Here is an 18,515-nt window from a genome sequence, read left to right on the forward strand (position 1 = left end):
TATTACTCAGAGAGAAATTGCAAGAACAGTCGCCATTTCATAAGAACGTGTGGGTTTGTTTTAATGCAGCATGGCAATGCCAAACCACACACTTCACGTGCCACCACGGCAGAACTTCAGAGACTGAATCTCACCACCGTACGGCACCCTCCATACAGTCCAGATTTAGAACCGGCTGAGTTCCATCTGTTCTGAAAGACGATCTGCGGGAACATCATTATGCTTCTGCTGAAGACGTTGAGAGAACTGAGAGACTGTGGTTTCGGAAACACAGTGTCGACTTCTTCCATGACGGCTTCAGAAAACTTGTTCATCGTAGGCAGAAATGTATCCAATTGGTTAGTGATTATGTGGAAAAGTGAATATTGGTAATTAAAATCCACATTCTAATGATTATTTCTGCGTTTGATTTATTAAAATATTCCCACCCAAACCCAATTTACGAAGGTGGAGCCATTACTTTTCATTCAACTCTTGTACTCTCAGAATAACTCTAATTTCACTTTCTCCGATCTAGATCCTGTTTTTTTGTTATCAGTCTTCTTATTGGTTTGATGCAGACCGCCATGGATTCCTCTCCTAGGTCAGACTCATCTGAGAGCTCAGAGTACCACTTGTACTCAACGTCAGCATTTACTTTTTGGGTGTATTTCACTCTCGATGTCTTCCCATTAAATTTTTACCTCCTGCAACCTCCATAACACTAGGGAGATTATTCCGGATGACTTAACACATATCGTATAGTCATATATCTTTCCTTGTCAATGTTTGCCATATGTTCATCTGCTCGTCGATTCTGCAGGGAATATCCTCATTTATTATCTTATCAGTCCACCTAATTTTCAACATTCTTCTGTAGCATCATATCTCAGACGTTTCGATACTCTTTTTTCTGGTTTTCCCACACTCTATGATTCACCTCTGTACAATGTTGTTCTCGAAATGTTCAAAATTATGGTGTTATTTGATATTAGTAGACCTATTTTGGCTGAAATGCCCTCTTTACCTGTTCTGATTTGGTTTTTATGTCGTCCTAGCTTCAGGCGTGATACGTAATTTGTTTCTAAAGTAACAGAATTCCTTTACTTCGTCTGCTTCGTGGTCCCCAATTTTTATGGAAAATTTATCACCAGTAGCATTTCCTCTCTACTTTCATCTTTCTATAGGTTACTCCTAATTCACATTCTTTGTCCAATAGAGTGTTCGTTTCATTCAGTAAATCCTGCAATTCTTCCCTATTTTCACTGAGGATAGGAACGTCATCAGCGAATCTTATGATTGATATAATTTCACCTTGAATTTTAATCCAGCTCCTGAACCTCTTTCATTTCCGTTTTCACTTCTGCGATGTACAGCTTGAACAGTAGGGGAGAAAGACTGCATCTTTGCCTTACACCCTTTTTTATCCTAGCATTTCGTTCTTGATCTTCAATTCTTATCGCTTCTCCCTAACTCTTATGCGTATTGTAGATATCCGTCTTTATTTAGAGATCAATCTGTGAACATATTGCACCATTTTATATTGTCGAACGCTATTTAAAGGTCGCCAAATCCTATGAAAGTATCTTGATTTTTCCTAAACCTTGCTTCCAGTATCAAAGGCAACTTCAGACTTGCCTCTCTGATGCTTTTACTTTTTGTAAAGCTAAGCTGATTGCCATCTAACACATCATCAGTTTTCTTTCACATTCTTTTGTACAACTTTCTTGTCAACAACTTGGTCCCATGACATGATGATTGTGCAATAGTTCTCGCACTTCTCTGCCCTTGCTATCTTCGGAATCATGCGGATGATATTTTTCCAGAAGCCGAGGGTACGTATCCAGATACATTTCTGCAAACCTCTTCATTTGGTTGCCACTTCTCCCAATGAATTTAGAAATTCAGAATGAATGTACTTCCTTCCGCCTTATTTGATCGCAACTGTTCCAGAGCTCTGTTGAACTCTGACTCTAATATTGGCTCCCCTATGTCTGTCCAATTTCTTCTTCTGTTATATCGTAAGACAGTTTCTGCTCCTCATAGAGGCCTTAGTTGTAGTCTTTCCACTCATTTGCTCTCTCCACTGCTTCTAATAGCGGATTTCCTCGTGCACTCCTAATGTTGACGTCGTTTTTTTAAGGTCAAAGGATGTTTGGTTTGACTTTTCTACATGCTGAATCATTCCTTCCGACGACCATTTCTTTACCAGTTTTTTTTTTTCAGCAAACTTGCCTTGGCCTACCTGCACTCACTATTTCATACATTTCTAAGTGACTCATATTGATATATTCCTGTACAGATACCCTTGTCTAATATGAATTCCATGCTTTAATGTGCAAAATCACGTATCCTTCTGCATTCACTTCTCTGCCCAGTCGGGTCGTTTTCCATCACATGAACCTTCGTAACGCAAAGTTGAAAATTTTGCTTCCGCACATCGCATTTCCACACCAGATTTCTATCCATACCCCACATGAATTTCATTTGACACAGTCCCATCCCTACCACGACTTTACCTGAAGCTGGTCGTCAAGCACAGTAGACGACACCCAGTCAAACCACAGCATGTCTAACTTCAACAGCCTCAAAACATCACGAGGAGTACTCCATCATTAACCAAACAAAATTTATAATGTTCCTACATAAAAAATAAGATATTGGCTGAAAATATAAACAACCAAGCATAAGTCAGAAAAAAATCAAACATCTTCAGTGCTAAAGGAAAACAGTATATACATAAGAATTTTCACTAAGGTACAGAGAAGATAATGATGAGAAAATAGTATACTACAAAGAAGGGGTAACAGACGCCAGTGGAAAGAATTAATTATGTATAACTATTTTACATGAAAAGTGTTGTCCGGATTCGAATCAAGAAGAATAAAAGAGAGCAGAAATATTGCAAAGGCTGGTTAATATTTTGCCCACATGAGGGCCATTAAGAAGCGATGAAGGAGCACAGCCGGCCGGTGTGGCCGTGCGGTTCTAGGCGCTACAGTCTGAAACCGCGCGACCGCTACGGTCGCAGGTTCGAATCCTGCCTCGGGCATGGACGTGTGTGATGTCCTTAGGCTAGTTAGGTTTAAGTAGTTCTAAGTTGTAGGAGACTGATGACCTCAGATGTTAAGTCCCATAGTGCTCAGAGCCATTTGCATCATTTGAGCCAAGAAGCGCAGCTGGAGGAGAGTGGGAGCCATGTTTACGCAAAGATACGAGGATTTGTGTAAACAGACCCAGAAGGCAGCAGATACCGGCGTGTGGGTTGTTGCAATGTTCTTCTCTTCCGGAACGCTTTCCATGCAGTTCCACAGTGTCGCCTGACGAACAAAATCTCAGCGTGCGGAATATCAGATCAGCTTTGTGATTCGATTGAAGGGCTGCTGTCAAACAGCAAACAGAATATCGCTCTTATCGGAGAGAAGTCCTCAGACTGGCTTAGGGTGTACCCCAAAGGGGTGCCGTAAGACTGTTATTATTCATTTATAAATTACAGAGCGCAGCAATCAGTCGTCCTTTTTCTGCAGGTTTTATTCGGAAAATTCAGATTTCGGCTAGTGCTTATCCATTATCAGTGCTAAAAAATACAAGAAATACATGGTCAGGCGATACTACAAAAATTTACAGCTCATGGCATTACCTATATGGCTTATACATTAGCTTACATACCACTATTTTCTAGTCTCAATGCATGTCAGTTCCCTGTTGTTCGAGCGTCAGTAACAGTTCTTTGAGTACTACTGCATAAAGATGGTAGGCTGTGTGGAGAACATATCGATTGGTTGTATGGCGTCCTCTACATGAATTTCGTAATACATAACACTCAAAGGAAAGTAAAAAAGAACTTCAAATTTTCGTAATAATTATATAAAACAAAACATAAGTAAAATTCTTTACATTGCTGTCCGACTTACTTCCCCATTTCCCAGCAAACACAGAAAATTTTCCGGTTCACTTCTTGTGAATCAGTAGTTTTTTATTCTTTGAACACATATGTAACGTCAGACGGGTAAAACCTTTTTGTTTGAATTTATTTACAAGACACAAGGAGGCACGTGCTATATCCAACTATTAGAATTGATTTGATTTAAATGTCTTTATCTTCGGATTATTTTTCTCTTTATTTAAACATCATGACGGGTATGTTCTTCCTCTTATTTACTGAATAGTTTGTAGACGGCGCCAAATGTCAGCAAGACGGATAGTAGGTGTGACTTGGCATTCCGTTACAGATGTAGAGAGTACTAGTCTGCCAAGCGGTTCTAGGCGCTACAGTCTGGAGCCGCGCGACCGCTACGGTCGCAGGTTCGAATCCTGCCTCGGGCATGGATGTGTGTGATGTCCTTAGGTTAGTTAGGTTTAAGTAGTTCTAAGTTCTAGGGGACTGATGACCACAGATGTTCAGTCCCATAGTGCTCAGAGCCATTTGCATCATTTTTGAGTACTAGTCTCTGTGCCATTTCAAAGATATTTTAATTATAAATACAATAAAACCAATACACTTAATTGCTGTTATTAACAATGTACATGCATCTAAACTAACGTACCATGGAGAAAGTTCTGTAGGCTCAATGTTATAACCATCATAGCCGTGCAGTACTATGCTAATGGCTGCTACATATTGGCAAGACGGCAGGAGCTACTTCGTACCCCCTGAGTCAAACCTTATACTGTTGGCTAGCAACAAGTTTTCAAACAATTCCCAGCACAGTGTATTTTTCATAACGGCCTGATCATTATTATTCGTTATGTAAGTAGGAATGGTCAAGATTCAGAGATATAACAGAAACTCTCATTTGAAACAAAAGACTTCATATGGAAAAGTGCCCTATTTGGAATGGTTTAATGAACATTGTTATTTATTTTGTGTTATTCAGTAGATTACCATTATTTACAACGTAGTGTAGAGGAGTGCGTGACGAACAAGTCGGGAAACAGCCTCCAACTGGCCTACAAAAACTATCTAAGCTACAGCGCATGCGCGTCGCATGAGATTTTCAATATTCTGTCGCTCTATTTGCGCAAACTACTAGTCCCAGAGAAAAAATGAATGGAACTTTTCTTGTAGGACATTTAATGTAGTTTAATTTTGTACTGCAATACGTTTTCGTTAGAGGCCACGGTTTTCGAGTTCTTCAAGAGAAACGTACAAAAGTAGGTGACATGAAATGTGTTCTAGCTCGGAAGCCATTAGGAAGGGGTCATATGACCACGCGGAGCTTTTTGCTTCAAATGAGCGTTCCTGTCATATCCCTGAATACTGACCATTCTTCCTGGGACACCCTGTATGTACAGGATCCCTCACCTAAGAGGCGTCAGACACATTTTTCTGGTGTTTCGACAGATATTTGCAATTTCGTTTTTGAATTGTGTAGATGGAGTGGGCTCAAACATGTTTCGTGAAATTCACATTGTCAGCGGAAAGTGTCGGTTTGTTTCTCCTTACGAACAAAGTGATTTTTAGAGCGGGATTTTACGTGCCCATTCAATAGACCGGCCCAAGATTACTGTAGCGGGATATCTGTTTTACCGATATTTCTTTAACAGGGACAGTGAAAGACGGAGAATAACCAGTATTCCAGTAGTGACTGAACAGCGCTGTTGCTTGGCGGGAGTAGTGGGTCGGGGTGGTGCTGCCGCTGCTCCAGTACTGGCTAGTCCTCGTATTTTACTGTCCCTGTCAACACGTGTCGATAAAATGAATATTGGACTAGACTAATCTGCGACTGCTCTTTCGAACGTGCGCTTAAAATTCCCCGTTAAAAATAATTTTATTTGTAACGGGAAACAAACCGAAGCTTTTCCTTGAAGCTAAGTGTGACGTACTAGACGTGATGAGCAGTACTTATTTGGGCTGACTCAAGCTACTCACTGCGAAAACGAAATTGCAGATATCTGCCGAAACACCACAGAAATGCGACTCCTGGGGAAGACAGCTGGTATAAAAGACCTAATGGATAATGTCGGAGTTTGCATGGTGCTGTCCACGCACGATGGTGCTATAGACAGAGAAGTCACAACATTAGAAAACTGTAGCGAAATGCAGGAAGACACGCAGAGGATCTACCACTTGCTGAAGTGATTGGGATGCTCAGTATAAACACATTAGATATTAAGCATAAATATGCAGAAAGCCGCGTTACTGTGTGATCAAACAATTGCTGAAGAAGTGAAGCAAACGGTCATGCTTTAAATATCTACGAGTATGCCTACCGAGCGATTTAAATTGGAACGACCACATAAAACTAATCGCAGGAAAGGCAGATGGTTCAAATGGCTCTGAGCACTATGGGACTTAACTGCTGAGGTCATCAGTCCCCTAGAGCTTAGAACTACTTAAAGCTAACTAACCTAAGAACAACACACACGCATCCATGCCCGAGGCACGATTCGAACCTGAGACCGTAGCGGTCGCTCGGTTCCAGACTATAGCGCCTAGAACCGCTCGGCCACCCCAGCCGGCGAAAGGCAGATGGCAGACATTCACTGGAGAATCCTCACCAAGTGTAATCCAGCCACGAAGAATGTAGCTTAAAAAACACTTGTCCGACAAACACCAGAATATTGTTCGTCAGTCTGTGATCCGCACCAGATACAGTTGATAGAAGAAATAAAGAAGACCGAAAAAAGAGCATCGCATTTCATGGACGGTTCGTTTAGTAAGCTCGAAAACGTCACGGAGATGCACATCCAACATCAATGGCAGACGCTACAAGAGAGACGTTCAGCTACACGGTGTGGTTTACTGCTTCTAATTCCGTGCGCGTACACTGCTAGATGAGCCAAACAACAAACTGCTCCCTCCAGTGTATATCGCATCTTGTGAAAATACCACGAAAATTAATTTAGAAAGATTCGAGGTCACACGGACGTTTACCAACAATCTTCTTCCCGCGTAACGTTCGCAGCTGGAACAAGGAAAGGCGGATGTGATGTTCCCAGAATGAGATTTTCACTCTGCAGCGGAGTGTGCGCCGATATGAAACTTTCGCGGGCAAGTGCTCTACCAACTGAGCACCCCAAGCACGACTTACGCCCCGTCCTCACAGCACCCAAGGCAAAGGTCCCAAGTTCTAGTCTCGGCTTGCCACACAGTTTTAATCTGCCACGAAGCTTCATATCAGCGCACACTCCACTGCAGAGTGAAAATCTCATTCTGGAAACATCCCCCAGGCTGTGGCTAAGCCATGCCTCCGCAATATCCTTTCTTTCAGGAGTGCTAGCTCTGTAAGGTTCGCAGGAGAGCTTCTGTAAAGTTTGGAAGGTAGGAGACGAGGTACTGGAGGATGGGGCGTGAGTCGTGCTTGGGTAGCTCAGTTGGTAGAGCACTTGTCAGGGAAAGGCAAAGGTGCCGAGTTCGAGTCTCGATCCGGCACACAGTTTTAATCTGCCAGGAAGTTTCGGATGTGATGTTGGTACACAGAGTACCATCCGCCACACACTATTAGCTGGCTTGCGGGGTACGAATGTCGAGATTTAGGGAAAGCACGAATTAACTAAATTGGGATGCTCGGAATTGGAAGACTGCTCCCTCCGTGTGAAAGTCGAGTTTTGGGGTTGACGTATGTTATAAAACAGCAGGTGTCCTCCGTAGATCCTGTTCACCGCTCTAGGAGCAATCCTGAAATTTGGTGCAGTAAATGCGGACGAAATGCTGGCGATACCTTCCCCGTGAGACTCGCCTCACGGCTGTAGCAGCTGTTTTCCTCCGTCGGGCGCCCCACACACGCCCGGGTACGGAAGGTAAGGGAAATCAGCGAGGCAGAGAGCGGTTTTTCAGCTGATTGCTATCAAGGACGGCGCGTCCCCACGGCCGCTGTCTTGGCAGCGTTAAGTTGCTCGCTAGCCGCGGTGTTATTCCGCGATCCGTGTCTGGGCCTACCGGAGGCTGCGCTCGCCCGTCTGACTTCCACCAGCTGACGCACGTAGTCAGTCGCTAGCGAACGCTGCCCTCCGACCGGCGGGCGCCCAGTACTTCGCCGGACGGCGCACGCTTGCGGCCTTCCAGCACGTCGCTCCCAGGAGCACGGGAGCGCCAAAAACCACGAGGTAATGAAGAAACGATTTTTTTAAAAACATCTTTGACGATATGCTCACTCTCTGTGCTGGAGTCAACAGCAGCTACCAATTTGGTACTCTTCAGATTGATATTGAAGAAAATGACACCATCTACACAAAGTGTTTCCGTAAGCGCGTGCAAAAATTTAACAGGTCATGGAGGATGCTGCACTCAACAATTTGAGGTAGGGAACCTGGGGTCGGAGAAGCCATCTTAAGGAAATAATATGAATAAAATCACATTAGTGTGTACTTTTTTATTTACGTTAGTTGCAGTTAACTATAACAGTCACAAGCATTGCATGAACTCGTTGTGGCTGAGATGGGTGTAATTGTTCTTCGTGATGTACTCGCCACTGCGATGCCCCATCCACTTCTATCCTTATATGGATCAGTTTTCGCCTATAAATGACCGTGATTGGCGATCGGACTCGTAGTTATCATGGGCGGACACTCACGTGCAATAAGACCTCACTGTTGGTTTCACTAATCGTTCTAAGCGCTGCAGAGCTAACTTCTTACCACCCAATCTTTAATTTTGAATAATTGGAATAGATATAGTTACTTGACAAGCAAACAAGCGGGAGGAGAGCACACAATGTAAGCCATAACCACTTTGAAATAGCGACGTACACTGCATATTAGTCTTGGCCACTGTTTCTATGTTTCGATACAGTGTATCGGTACGTGAAACTGTTTCAGTGTTTCGAAACGGCCATGGTTCACTGTTTCAAATCAGTGGTGTTTCATTCCGCCCTTGTCTCGGATAACCGGCCCTGATTTGATCTCGAGCCAGACACACAAAATGTATTGTTGTTTCAAAATAAGACTGCTTCAGTCCACCTGTGCTTGGAACGAACTAACTGTATCGAAACAGTGATGCATCATTCCGCTCTGTGTCGGACGATATTCGGGCTTGGCACAGGTACTGAAACACAACATACCACTTCATGAAACACTTTCAAGAGTGTCGAAATCTTTTTGACAAGCAATAGCATGAAGCTTAAGATTGCCGAAAGTAAAGCTTCGTTTCTAGCTGACCGCCCTATTCCGAAATGGCGTAACGTCTGCTTTATAAACATTAACCAAACAATAAAATAACGCACACTATTCACATTCAAAATAATAAATGTATGAAAATCATTCATTTAAATTACATATTTTTTTATAACATACGCTTCTCTGTTCATGTACAGCAATCATATTAAGAAACGCAAATAAGCCTACAACATTTTGAATAAAAAAAGCCGTAGAGTGACAGTTATTAGACATATACATAAATCTGATGTAGGTATAATCGCAAGCAATCTGTTTTATGTATCACTGATAGTGTAATGGTGAACGGGAAGGGCTGGGAAGCACGGTGAGTTTGTGGTAATGGTTCGAAAGACCTTGAAAGACAAAAACTTTTGCTGTTATATTTTGTTATTTATTCGAATTACTAGGGGTTATTTGTGAGTCTATAGTCACTGTGCCTATTATCCACAATGATTCCTTTTGTAGCGCTCAGTCCGGAACCGCGGGACTGTTACGGTCGCAGGTTCGAATCCTGCCTCGGGCATGGATGTGTGTGATGTCCTTAGGTTAGTTAGGTTTAAGTAGTTCTAAGTTCTAGGGGACTGATGACCACAGATGTTGGCTAATGGCTCTGAGCACTATGGGACTTAACATCTGTGGTCATCAGTCCCCTAGAACTTAGAACTACTTAAACCTAACAAACCTAAGGACATCACACACATCCATGCCCGAGGCAGGATTCGAACCTGCGACCGTAGCAGTCGCGCGGTTCCTGACTGAGCGCCTAGAACCGCTAGACCACCGCGGCCGGCCCACAGATGTTAAGTCCCATAGTGCTCAGAGACATTTGAACCATTTTTTGATTCCTTTTGTGTGCGTGGAAATTAGCAGCATGGGTATATTACCCATACTAACGGAATGTGGGAATCCCAGTGACGTATCCGTTGTTTCTGCAGTTTGCTCCCACCTCCAGTTCAGTTCGTGATGGTTCTTCTGTCTTTAGCTATGGCGTTACGAAGCACGCTGTGGGATTATTTTATGAAGATGTATCCTGAGGAAATTAAGTGTAACTTGTGCTCGGCAGTGTTGTCGTTTAAAAGTAGTTCAACCTCCTGCTTAAACAGACATTTGCGACATAAGCATCCAACAGTTAATTTAAGTGAAATCGTTCGAAACCAGTTTTTATGAATTTGGGCAGTGACGAAGTCAGTTCAACTTCCACAGCAACAGTTCAGGAATCTGCCGGTTCAGTTCTGGGTAGGTGTGGTAGACAAACAAAGATTACTGGATTTGCACCAAGACCAGTGCCTTCATCCAAGCGAGCCATAATAGGCGAACAGATTTTAAGACTTGTTGTTAAAGAATATCTTCCGTTTAATGTTGTTGAGAGTAGAGTTTAGAAAAGTGACTGATTTATTAAATAAAAACTGTGTACCTCCCAATAGAAAAACCGTCTCCAAAAGCTTACTCTCCCAAGTGTTCGACGACACACTAATGTGAGTAAGATCTGCAGAGCAAGCTGCATCCTCCATGTGCATTACGACTGCTTCATGGACATCTGTGAAAAATGAGAATTATATTGCAGTGATTGCTCACTTCATTGATGAAAACTGCAATCTGAAGTCATATTTGTTGTCTAGTTGTAAATTCCATAAGCATACAGCTGTAAACATTTCCAGTGAATTACAAAATGTGACTTCAACTTGGGGTATTACCAATAAAATTATAGCTTGCACTGCAGATAATACACTAAATATGGTGAAGGCAGTGATGATGAAAATGGTGGCATATACCTTGTTTTGCACATACACTGAATGTAATTGTGTAAGTAAGCCTTGAACCAGTTACACAGACAAGGACAAAAGTGAAGTCAATAGTGGAATTTTTCAAAAGAAGTCCTCAAGCATTTGAGAAATTACACAATATTCAGAAGCAAATGGGCTTCCGTATTTTAATGCCGAAACAAGATTGCACTACGAGATGGAATTCAGTGTATGAAATGGTTGACACGCTTTTGAAACAAAAAGCCTTTGCACCCTCGCCATCCTGTTTGGATTCACAGACAAAACTGTCCAATGAAGACTGATCAGTTATCGAAAAATCTTGTGAAACACAATCTCCTTTTGAGCAAGTCACAACAGAAATTAGCAGCAAAATAAATGTAACCTAGTCAAAAGTTGTCTTACTAAGCAAAGGTTTACAAAGTCAATGTCTGAGACCGAAAAACTCAGATTACAGCAATGAAGGCAGTAATACAGTAATTGCTAAACTTGATGATAGAATCTGTACTCTCCTCGTTCAAAAGTTTGCAGATAAAGCAATTGCTTGCGGAGCAACATTACTGGATCCTCCTTCACGGAGCATGGATTTCCAAAAACTGGGCATCGATTAAAAGAAGCAAAAGATGCCATAACTAACAAGTGCTGTTTAATACGACAGAAACCCACAAGGTTTTCTACAGACTATCCACCACCAGCAAAACCGTTTGAGGTGAGGACATTCAACTCTAGCACTGGCAACATTTGGCAAGATTTTAGGAGGGTTGATCCAAAGTATTGACAATCCATGTGCTGCAAGTATAGTCGAGCTTGGTAAATATATGAAGATGCCAGATCACAATATCCATTGCTGTAGCGGAAAGAAAACCATGTGTTGTTTCCTCCGCTGTTTCAAATAATGAAACGACGTCTTTCTACTATGGCCACCTCTGTTCTATGTGAGCACATATTTTCAAAGCAGGAGCAAACAATAACAGACAGAAGATCCCGTCCTTCAAACGAAAAAGTATCAAAAATGATATTTCTAAACTACAACTCAAAATAGGTACAGAAAATCTACTCAGAAATGAAACAGTAAAATTTCAGTTCATTTTGTTCTTTTCTGGACAATGAGCATTGAATTTGTATCCGACTGTATTTTGTTTAATCCACTAAATCTTACATATAGCTACCATACAAGAACATGTTTCTCAAATTTGTTGCACACGGAAGACACATTTTTGTTCACCAGTACGTTTATTTATGTGTTTGAGAATAATTATCTGATTTATGTATGTATATGTTTGTGTGTTTATTTTTATAAATGTGCTGTGTTTGGTTATTACACAATATAGGCGTCTTAACACTTGTGTATCGTAAATAATTCTCAGGCAGTTCAACAATGGTACTTTGATACTTTTGTTTTTGTCTTTCGGATACTGTGATAAAAATTGCATTCCAACAGCAACTTAACTTCATCTCTGATTTCCTGCGAAAGTTTACAATAAAATGAAAATATATCTGCTTGCTATGAGCACTTGAGTGATTTCCATATGACTGAACATCAAACAAACGTTTTTAGCAAGAATTGTAAGTGGTGTAGAGCCAGATCTGCCATGATGTAGGTATCACAAGGGCGTTGCACTGTATGAATTGTTTTAAATTTTAGTCTGGATTTTATACTTCAAGGAAACATACTGATCTCTGTATTTCAGTTACCTTGAAATATTTTAACATGTTTTCCTGTTCTGTCAAGTGTACATATTAAGAACTGTATTCTGCTGACTTGTTTGATGAAAAACTGCCATACTTGACCATTGCGTTGTATGTTCCTGTCTGTTATGGTAATTTTTTGATCTGCGTGGATCAGTCACTTTGCAGGCCTGCTCTGTGTGACAAACAACGGAAAATTTAACTGTAAGAAAAGTGTGAGGGGCACATTCATAAATGTTAATTCAGTGCCTCGCTTCCAGAATTCTATCTCAATAAATTACATCTCATGATTTGCCTTATCAAGAGCACATAAGGATTTTCACTCATAAAACCTATCAAAATTAGGAGCTAGAATACAGGGAAACGAGTTTGGCAAAATCTATGATGTCAAACATACAAACACTGTCCTCAGCCAATTGAAAAGTATGAAGATCACACGACACGAAAGCAGCGCATTTTCTGCAGGAAATGCGAAGACCAGAAGAAGGGATCGGTTGGTAGGACATGTTCTGAGGCATCAAGGGATCACCAATTTAGTATTGGAGGGCAGCGTGGAGGGTAAAAATCGTAGAGGGAGACCAAGAGATGAATACACTAAGCAGATTCAGAAGGATGTAGGTCGCAGTAGGTACTGGGAGATGAAAAAGCTTGCACAGGATAGAGTAGCATGGAGAGCTGCATCAAACCAGTCTCAGGACTGAAGACCACAACAACAACAACATGCGAAACTGCCAAGAAACCTAAGTGAAAGTTTCATACTTTCTACGATATGATTAGCGCTCTCGCACCTCATTTGTGTTTATATAGACATTCAAGATGATAAAATGTGTAGGTCTATTCATCAATACGAAATAAATGTAAAGTTGAGACACTTTTATGTAAAGTAACACTGAAATGTTGAGTAAAAAGATGCTGCTAAGCACTGAAGAAACATAGCTACTGTGGAGGTGTTATTTGCAATTTTTGTAACTAATAAAGATCTTTCTTTAACATTATCGTTTCACAGAATTGACCACTGACTGAAAATGAGTTTTTACGTTGATGTTTCCTGATAATTTTCAACGTGAGGAATTTTTGATCTGATAGTGCTTCAATGCAACTTAACAAACACGCTTTCCTGCAATTTTGTTGAAACATAAATTTAGTTCATCACACGCCATTAATCAGTGGAAATCCGATTTCTGAACACTACAGTAATAATATTTCTTTTTAGTAATGACAATGTGCACAATACCTTTCGTTCTCTTCTTCTGCAACTGCTTTTATTATGCTTGTCAATGTAATAAAACAGCTGCTACTTCGTACACAATATGATGCTTTGTTTAATATAGGAATAATAATTTTAAGCACATTATATGGGGCTACGTATATCCAGCTTACGATCTGAAAATGTTGCTGATTAAAAGGAAACACTAAGCATCTACTGAAATAGCGTCACTGTGATAAAGCTTGTTGCTTTTAAACGCTTGACTTGTGTTAACTTGTACAAGCGGACGACGAATCATGATGTTTACAATATGTTTGTCAATATGAAAAATAGAATGTACTGAACTTCACCATAGAAATAAACGCTTCAGTCCTTTTGTGGTGTTGAGCAACATATTGCAGCCTCAGACGACATTTTTCTACGGATGGATGGTCTAGCAGATTTTACACAGTGGCTTCCAAGTCGTAATTTCCATGGTAATATTTGGCCAGTACAGTGGGTAACGCTGTGACATAACATCTGCCTCCTTCACAGCAAAGTGGCACTTGCCACTGGCCTCTGCCACTTCCGCTTGGTTGACAAACAGCTGCTTATTCTGTAGAATTATGTGTAGCAATAATTTCCCCTCCACTCGAGGCTGTTTAACAATGATTATGCTCATTTTAATCGCCACACAATGCAGTATGTGGGCATCACACCACACGCTACTTCACAACCCTTCCGACTCACAAAGAGGACTGTTCTGGAACTTTTTGTCGCAACGTTTCTCCCGCCTTACCCTTCCGCGGTGTAAGTCCTTTAGATGTTAACTTAAGCCTAAGGCCATGACTCGTTACAGCTTTAATTACAAAGGTTCGTAATATTTTGAAAACTAAGATCCACTTAACAATTATAGAGATTAATACAAAAAAACAATATTTTGTAGCTTTACATTCAAAACACAATTACAGAGTATTGGTTGCACACTTCGCAGACTGGCGACAGCATCTTAGCGGCGAGCTGCATCACTTTACCCTGCCCTCAGTACTCTGTCATCTCACTGCTCACTTTATACAGGTTTTTACGACTGTCCCGCTACTAATCGTATTTTTTAAGTTATGAGAGAGAATAACGGAATAGCTTCTACGAAATGAAATGGAACAATTCCTACACTGTGCGACGTATACTTGTGTCTTTACACCACACACTAGTATGAGCAACACGTTCCGGCACCTCCTCTTCAAAATCAGGAGTGCGAGTAGTCCTTACGTTTCCAGGTCCTTCGTTTCTTCTTTCCAATGAACCAGCCTCCCGCACTCGTCAATCGAGAAAATCAACACTCGTCGTGACGAATGATCCCTGTTAGGAATTCGTTCCCTGTACAGCCTTTCAGCATTGCAACGTACTTCCCCACTCACAAGGTGCATGTCAGTGACTTCTTCGAAACTGTACCGTACTGCTCCATAGTATTGCACTGCACGTCGCTGAACAGCACTAAATAATGAATGGGTCTGTCGTTGATGCATAGCACGTTCTGTCATGGGGCATTGTAAATACAAGAGCCACCTTATGGGCAGGCAAAGTAAACAAAACGTGCATCATGACTTCCTATTAATCAAGCTCGTCCTCCTTGTTTCCTTGCAGGAAATAAAGAATGCACACGTAAATAAACAGCACAGTACTTATAAACTTAGTTGTAGCCGGCCAGGGTGGCCGAGCGGTTCTAGGTGCTACAGTCTGGAACCGCGCGACCGCTACGGTCGCAGGTTCGAATCCTGCCTCGGGCATGGATGTGTGTGATGTCCTTAGGTTAGTTAGGTTTAAGTAGTTCTAAGTTCTAGGGGACTGATGACCTCAGAAGTTAAGTCCCACAGTGCTCAGAGCCACTTGAACCATTTTTGATATTCATCTTATATCCTCCTTTCAAGACAATGTCCATTCCGTTCAACTGCTCTTAAAGTAAATAATAATAATAATAATAACAACAATAGTAATAATACGCTAAAACTTGGAAAATTTCGATTACATTTATATCTGCGCCGTGTGCCTGTAAACTTCAATGCAGTGGGGGTCACGGTGACGTCACACCTCACAGACCGCCTGCGCGTGACCCCGACCGTGTATTCCAGTATCCCTGGACGGATCTGATCAACCAAAATGGTCACATAGTCCTTAGTAGCATGGGACCTTGCAGAGTACACATGGGGCCCGTGGAACACCATAACGTGGCTGCCCAAATCACCACCGAACCCCTGCCATGTTTAAGTATTGGGACGAAAACCCGGCCAGAAGTGCGAAACAGTGCGAAACAACACTCGTCCGACCAAACTACTTCCTTACAGTGTTCCAAAATTCGGGTTTCGGGGTGTTGGCACCGCGTTTTGCTGTTATGAGAATTTACATCACTGATGCGTGCTTCTGAAATTCCAGTTAGCTCTGCAATTCCCAACTCAAGGACCTCCATTCGTGTTGTTCTGGAGCTGGCGGGTTCGCGAGTGCGACATTCAGTTCTGCAGTGAAGTCTGCAGCTGTCGTCCCCCTGTTTTTCATCATAGTCTTCTTCCATGGCCGTCTGTTATGATCGCTCAACACATACTTTTATTGTGGTGGTGAATGATGCTTCTCCGCTTTCCCTGTACGTGTTATCATCTCTTTGGGAAACTGAAAGACTCTCTTCGTTGATCAAGGTTTGAGCAATAAAAAGGGCGGAAATGATGTTTATTTTTATCTCTATTCCAATTTTCTTTACAGGTTCCGGAACTCTCGAACCGAGGTGGTGCAAACTGTTTTTGATGTGTGTATATATGTTAGGGGATGAAAGTTTCTATGGAAATATCACGACAAGAGTGCAAAAGGCGTCATTAACGAACAACTTAGATTCAAGCTACCAGAATTGCTTTTTGGTCAGAAGTAAATTCGGAAAAGACCGTGATTTAGGGGCTTTAATTAGCGTGAAAAATAACAATTCAGTTAAAGAAAAACAAAAAGAAAGATAATGCAGACCGTAAAGTGTACGCGAGAGAAGCAGCAGGCGCTAAGCTAGCACCATACAAAGCCCTCCTTTACTCGAAAGTGAACACGAACGTGCAACAGGGAACGAGAGCTCTCTCTGCTGTAAATGGCGGTTATTCAAATGCGAAACAATCACTTTGTAAATTTCGCGCGTTCCTAATGAAAAAAGAGTGTAAATGCTAGCCGTTCTTCAGATTATGTTGCTCGTCGGTAATTAATCTTCTGCTTTTAGATTTCCTTCTCAGCTTCAACAAGAAGCCATTGAAAAGAATCAACCGACGTATGTGCAACGTTTTAGGCTATTGCTAAGAAAAGCTGGAGCAGCAATTCAGTGTTGAGTGCAATACCTTCACGCATTTTACGCTTACGTACGAATTCAGACATCTAAATTCTTCTTTTGCCACGGAATTCACTTACTTCGGCAGAAGGAACACGCTCGTCATACAAAATAATCCTCTCTCTATATCAGAGTTTTGAATTGTCACTCTGAATATCTAGGTATAGATAATGTTGTATCCTGTGTGCCGATTATTATCGCCACGAGGCAACAACGCAGCGTTCATGGGTTACATTCGTTATCAAGTTTACACCTCTAGTGTAAACGCAGATACAAGTGAATGGTAGTCAACACTGTGGAACAGTCTGTGAAAGTGCATTCGCTTGTGTTCGACTACATTCGGTTCGGTGTAAATGGGGCTTTATTCAGCCTTTCACGGCCGTTACTTACTTGGTGACATGTCATTTTTGCTATTTAAAGCGTAATCTTAATGCAATTTGCCGCCTGGCGTTTCGTCCCTTGCAGTGAGGGATAAGGTTACAAATATATATTTAAAGTACGCCACACTAGCTGTTGCGAAGAATGAACACTCGACGTCTTGGCGGTAGGAAGTGCAAGCTGAACTATTCACGCACGGCACCGTCTTGCGAGTCACCCGAACTTTGTGAATTGAGTTCTGGAGGTATTTCAGCATATTATAAGAGCCATACATGAGACATACAGGGTCTCAATTATTGAACTGTATGAAATAAAATCCCCATAACTTCTGAATTGTTTGCGTTAGGACGTTGAAACAGCACGGTTGGCCGCGAGGAATGATGGGAATTAGCACGCTCATGCATGGTTTGGTTTAGCGACGAAGCGCACTTTCATTTCGATGGGTTCGTCAATTAGCAAAATTAGCGCATTTGGGGAGCTGAGAACCCTCATTTCGCGATCGAACCGGCCGGTGTGGCCGAGTGGTTCTAGGCGCTTCAGTCTGGAACCGCGCGACAGCTACGGTCGCATGTTCGAATCCTGCCTCGGACATGGATGTGTGTGATATCCTTAGTTAGGTTTAGGAATTTCTAAGTTCTAGGGTACTGATGACCTCAGATGTTAAGTCCCATAGTGCTCAGAGCCATTTGAACCATTTCGCGATCGAGAAGTCTCTTCACCCTCAACGGGTGGCTGTGTGGTGTATAATGTCCACTCACGGAATAATCGGTACGATGTCCCTTGATGGCACAGTGACTACAGAACCGTACGTGAAGGTTTTGGAAGATGATTTCATCCCCTTTATCCAGAGTGACCCTGATTTCGACAAGATGTGGTTCACGCAAGACGGAGCTCGACCACACCGAAGCAGGAGAGTATTTGATGTCCTAGAGGAGCACTCTGGGGACCGCGTTCTGGCTCTGGGTACCCAGAGACCGCTGGCATGGGCATCGATTGGTCGCCATATTCTGTGGATATAAACACATGTCACTACTTTTGGTGGGGCTATGTTAAAGACAAGGTGCACAGCAATAACCCC

The 18,515-nt window shown here is 42.0% G+C and overlaps 1 protein-coding gene across 2 annotated transcripts in view; it reads left to right on the forward strand.

Annotated features, from left to right (window-relative positions):
• Window positions 1–7,855: 7,855 nt before the first annotated feature.
• LOC124798322 (protein rolling stone-like) overlaps window positions 7,856–18,515 on the forward strand; it is a 167,777-nt gene continuing 157,117 nt past the window's right edge. For both annotated transcript variants that reach the window (XM_047261664.1, XM_047261670.1), the window contains exon 1: window positions 7,856–8,028. The gene's annotated coding sequence lies outside the window, so the exon portion shown is untranslated. The remainder of the gene's footprint in view (window positions 8,029–18,515) is intronic.

The sequence above is a fragment of the Schistocerca piceifrons genome, chromosome 5, assembly GCF_021461385.2.
Source record: "Schistocerca piceifrons isolate TAMUIC-IGC-003096 chromosome 5, iqSchPice1.1, whole genome shotgun sequence".
Lineage (NCBI taxonomy): Eukaryota > Metazoa > Arthropoda > Insecta > Orthoptera > Acrididae > Schistocerca > Schistocerca piceifrons.